The sequence below is a fragment of the Lycorma delicatula genome, chromosome 4 (genome assembly GCF_047948215.1).
Source record: "Lycorma delicatula isolate Av1 chromosome 4, ASM4794821v1, whole genome shotgun sequence".
In the NCBI taxonomy this organism is placed as follows: Eukaryota; Metazoa; Arthropoda; class Insecta; order Hemiptera; family Fulgoridae; genus Lycorma; species Lycorma delicatula.
Window position 1 is genome coordinate 69,759,955 of NC_134458.1, and position 6,000 is coordinate 69,765,954.

A 6,000-nucleotide genomic window follows, 5' to 3' on the forward strand; every position below is an offset into this window, starting at 1 on the left:
TCTGTAGTAGATAGTAGGTTGGTGTTGGGTAGGACATCAAGTTGTAAAAATCCCACAAAACTTCTCCACCACCTAATACCTCCCTTCCAAAATAATGAATTCAAAATGAAAAAAAAAAAATACTGATCCAGAGATTTTATATCGGTAACATTATTAATTTATTACAGAAGGTTTAATCAATATCCAGTATTTTTACTGATGTACTGTACTATGTGGCTTTCATACATACTAGCATGAAATGATAGTAAATGTGTTATTTTTTTATTTATTCAAATTTTAATTTTCAAAGAATAAGATTTCTGTGTTTAATATACCAAATTTGTCTCGTAAAAGGGTTAATAAAGCAGATTTTTTAAATGTTTCATATTAAAGTTTCATATTATTGTGTGAATAGAGTAGTTACTTTAGAATATTCATGTTTGACTGATGTGAAAGATATTACTGGACTGAGATAAGTATCTTTTTCATATATAAAATGTTTTTCTGGATGAATAGTAATTTTTTTATTAACATAATATGTATATAAAAAAACAAATATTTGTAAATTTTGTATTTAGGATAATTTTTGAATGTATTTTATCGAATACATATGATTAAACATTTTTATAACTGACCTTATAATTAATTATGGATAGATTAAATTTTCTAATAACATTTTTACAGACTGTTTAATATCATATGAATCATTGTTTATTAAGGCAATAAAACAAGCAATAATACCTTTTTTTTTTAATTAAAAAAATTAATTTAAAAATATTACAATTAAACTGCAGTTGCAGTTTAAATTTTGCAGTATTCATAATTCTTCCCATACCTTAATAATAAATGCCTATTAGTTGTAGTGGAATTTTTTAACTACTAGATTTCTAGTTTGACAAATTGTATTTCTAGTTTTTAGTACTGTTTATTGATAAGAGTAATGGATAAATTTTATTTGATTTTTACGAGTTTGGTATTAATGGCTAGTGCTTAATTTTTTTTATAGATGTTCTTTGGTTGTTTGCAGCCTTGATAAAATAACCATTAAGAGTAGTTATGTATATGTATATATACATACACCTATTAGTAATTAGTTTAATTGTCATTTTTAATTGATAGGCTATTTATTAATTATGTTAATCCTTTTATTTGAATCCATTATAGATGATGGCTTAAAGACTCTTTGGGATAGACCTGATGCAGATTTCTATTATAAAATATTATTTATTTTTTCAATTATGTTTTTAAAAGATTGCTTATGTATATAAATGTGTAAAATTTGGTAATATGATTTGTCACCAAACCAGTATAGTGGATAACTACCTCACCTTAAAAATAATTTTAGTTATTTATTGTCATGATTTTGGTATGCATTGATCATTAATTTTAGTTTAACAAGTATTTGATTTTAAAATATTTAATTAAGTACTTCTGCTGATTATGTTTCAGTTAGAAATTATGTGGAATTTATTATTTTTGTCTAAAAAGTATTGAGGTGATTGAAAATAAAGTGTTCTGTTGTGCTGGTTCAGTGACATAAAAATATCGATTTTATCAACATAAATCAATGTATGTACGACTTGCCCTATAAAATTATTATGTAATTCAATTGCCACGTATCTGAGGATTACACTTTGTTTTATGTTACACACATTAATGGTTATTCATCTTAAGTTAAGAACTCTTTAATTAAATGCAAAATATTGAATATATATATCTACAAGTGTTATGTTCTTAATTTTTACGTTGTTTAAATGAGTCTTATAATTATTTTATTAAAAAGTATTCAGTGCAATATAATCAAACCAGAATGTAAATATCTAATTTTCTTTTTTTGGGGACTTTCAGAGATTCTGTAACCATTGAGTTATTTTAATAGTTCCTTGGAAATTCATCGTTTTATTTTTTTCCCAAAATCATTTTCAGTTTAATGTTTTTTTCTGAAATGGAAATATTTAATCCTTTTATTGTGTATTCAGTTTTATGACATCACCCTCATGTTGTAGTATTTTTAATCTTAGTATTTAATTTCATTATAAAGTTTTTTTTCAGTTATAAGTCATATAAATGTTGAAAACATGTATTCCATAAGATTTTATCTATTTTATAATTTTAATCTTAGTGGATATGCTTACAAAGATATTTCTTCCATCTTTTTATTACATGACTTAATCTCAAGTAATTAATTTAAGGTGTTACATTCTATTTCATTATGTTTTTGTTATATTATTTTAAAAGTTTTTATATCTTTATTCATACTTCAATCTTCCCAGAATTTTTCAATAATTGTTGTGTATGTATTTTTTCTTTGGTTTTCATGTCTATTTTTATGTGTACTACTGAAAATCATATTATATGTGGCAATGTTGAGTAATTATTTGTTCTCATCACTCTTAATTTTCTCTATCCTCATCCTCTGTCTTAATCCATACTTTTGATTACAGTTGCTGTGTGTAATGCATTTTATAGACGTGCCAGTCAACAAATATAATATCATGGCGATCGATCTTTTCCAATTCTTCTTAACTATTTTTAACCGATTACTTATTTGTGGTAAAAAGTTTCAATTCTTCATAGTTGTCTGATAATGTTCTGTTTAAGATTCTTTGCAGAAATGATGATGGTTTGTTTACATGATGTGGTATTTCAGTTTTAAAAATTATACATTTTAATCCCCTTTCCCAGATGAACTGTGGATCAGTTAATCTGCCACCCAGTAATTAAAAGTTTATGTTCATACTTTCCTATGACTGTTAATAAATTTTTCTAAAATTACTTTGGTGGCTGGATTCTATTTTGAAACAAGAAAAAAATGGGATTGGTAAAGGTGTTATAAAGGAGTTATTTGAGTTAAATTTTTAATTCAGTTGCAGTTGGTAATCTCTTGCAATATTTCTAGATTTTTCCTTCAAACAGTTATTTCTGTATGATTTTCAAAAAGTACCTTTAAATAATTAAATTAAGTTTGAAAAAAGCAAATTTCATTTTTTAATTAATAAGCAGTACTAATAAAAAAAGGATTCATTCCATATGGTACCAGGACGAATTAGGAATTCAGTATGTTGATACTGCACTAATATGTTACTTATTTATCAAAGTTCAAAATATTCTGATGTAAATCCTATAATCTATCGCCTAAATTATTTTGGAAAACAATTTTTCTTGCATGTCTTTTTAGTTTTTCAGATGTTAATGGGAATGGTACTTAGAGAGTCATACAATAATCAGTAAGTCTCTTGAAATATAGTATGCTTAAGTAGATAATATATATGAATTTTATGTAAAACATTTCTGGCGTATTTTTTGAGGGTGAATATAATTTTAACTTTCAATTTATTGAGGGTAAAACTGGAAAATTGTACTCTTATTAAATCATGTTCTAACAAGTAACCAGTGCCTTGTTCCGTGCTCTAAAATAAGCCCATAATTCTTATAGTGCAGGTACTATGTGTATGATAGGTGTAATTTTATTTTATAACAATGCATGCATATTTATTTTATATTTTTATTAGAGGATATATATTTCTTTAACAATTGTATTTAGTATTCTCCCAAGAAATTACAGTTAAAACTGTAAATAAAATAAGTAGTGTAATTTAGCTTTCTTGCTCCAGAATTTATACACAAATATTAGTATACATTAATTAGTAAGTAATTCAGTATTTATATATTTTTTAATATTTTAAAATAGTACCCAGTATATTTATTGATTGTCAGTATCAATAAGTTAACAACCAAAAAGGATGATCACATAGAAATCGCTTACTAATAAATGAGAACTGAAGATAATCAAAGAATTAAAAAACATCTCTCGTTTAGTATGTGTTCTGCTACTCTGTTTGGAAGTTTATTTGTATTATCCTGTACTTCCAGTGATACAAGAGATACCTATGTTTCTACCGTGTTGGATGTTATTTTATGAAAAATAATTCTGCAAGATGTATCTGCATTTATAACAGTAGAGAAATCAGTGTTTAAAAACACTATTGTAAGAGATAAGGTTACAGGTCTAAAGGAGTATTAAGCAGATACTAAACAGAAACATGAAGTAGATTTAAATAGTGATGAGATACAGTAAACTTTGTAAACAAACTATAGCTAAGATGTCCATGAATAATTAGCAGGATAAGTTCGGTCAGGCTCAGTATGAAGCAGATTATTTATATGAAACGTGGTCACTACTTAGTCGTATTGGATGATCTAGATTATTTTACTTGTATAAAAGAATAGTTTGTTGTGATGGCACTACTAATATGGTTATAGCTGCTTTTACTATAGCTAATGCAAGATTTACACAGTAAAAGTTTTGATGACTTAGGTAAAAGTATGATGTATTATTCAGTTCACAGATTCAGAAATTTTTATTACTAACGGAAGAAAAATAGTAGAAACAGGTTCTGTCTTAAGAGAGTAAGAAGATTGTATCAGGAAATTATCTAGAGTTTGTTTGAACCGCCCTAAAAACTTATGCTTATAAAACACTAAGGATTTAATAAATATAGTGTAGTTATTTTCATTATCTATAAATAACAATAATGTCATATTTTACACAGATTATGATTTGTATAGAATTTGTTAGGCCCAAGCATAATGGACTTTGTATTAACTAAGTTATAATAATGCTAAGTATTAAGTGTAAATGTCTTGTGCTTTATGATACAGAGAAATTAATTGTGTAGCTGTAATGTCGAGTAATGCGAGTTGTCAAAAATATGAGTAGTATTTAACAGTAGAAGGATTAGGTGAAGCGGTAGGTATATTAAAGAATAGATTCCTAGGGGATGGGTGATGGATATTAAGGATGGTGCAATATTAGTGTAAATATAGTTAAAATTATGGCTTTTTTTATTGGCGTCAATACATTATAGTAAATAAAGTTGTCTTCATTCTGATTAAATGAATTTTTGAATCAATTAATTTTTTCTAAAAATATTAGATTTTTTTTTTATAACACTTTAATCAAAGAAGGTAGCATCTTTTGCATTTATTGAGAACTACTGGAGAAAGTTAGACCCAAAGACTATCATTTTAGAACAGAAAATTAGCTGAGACTAATGTTTGAGTTGCTATATTCAAATTTAATAGTTTTTCTTCATTTCAGTGCTGTCTTTTGTGTATATATAAAATAATAATCCTACCTTAGAGTTTATGCTTATAAACAGCTGGAATACAGTTTTTTTTTGGCTACTATTATTACTTAGTCATTATCAGTTTGGATTTGGTCTGATGTAATTTCATTAAATGGTGTCCACTTTTTATATATTTATTTTTTATTGATAATGCTGGTATAATCAATTTTGTTTATAGTCAATTTTGCACTAAAAACTATTATTGACTCGATTTAACACAAAATCTTACCTGGATTGTTAATATTTTTTGCTTGGAAAAGGCAACAGACCTTAAATGGTAAGTCATAATGAATTTTATTCAGTGTTGAATTGGCCAGTTTTAGGGTTTTAAAGAGCGGCCATTCTTTTGTAATAGGTTTTGCAAATAAGAAATTTTAAAGGTTTTGTTTAATCAAAATAACACTCCGTAGTTTTATAAATACCCTATAAATTGCTATTGTACAGAGTTAAACGAATAATTAACCAAAAACTCTAAAGCCTGCAAAAAAATCATTATTTTGTATGATTGTGATTCAACACATTTTTTCATTTTTACTTCCGTACATTTGGGATATTTAATGATAACTAACATTTAATTCATTATTCACGTATATTTAAATTTTTTATATTTCTGTTTATTACAAGAACTTATTTACAAAAATGACAAGAAACTGCAGTGCTAGTGCTTTTGCCAATTCATGAAATACTATTCCATCCATATGCAAATTGAGTTACGTATAATGTTTTTTAATGTTTTAGTAAAGTTTAATTTTTCAGTTTTTCTGTGGTATGTATCGCACTTCTTATTGTTTATTAAACTAGTAAACCCATACAGTATTTACATAGTAAATAATATATTTTAAACTTCTGTTATAAAAGCTCTAAAAACTAATTTCCAATGCCATTTGTTATG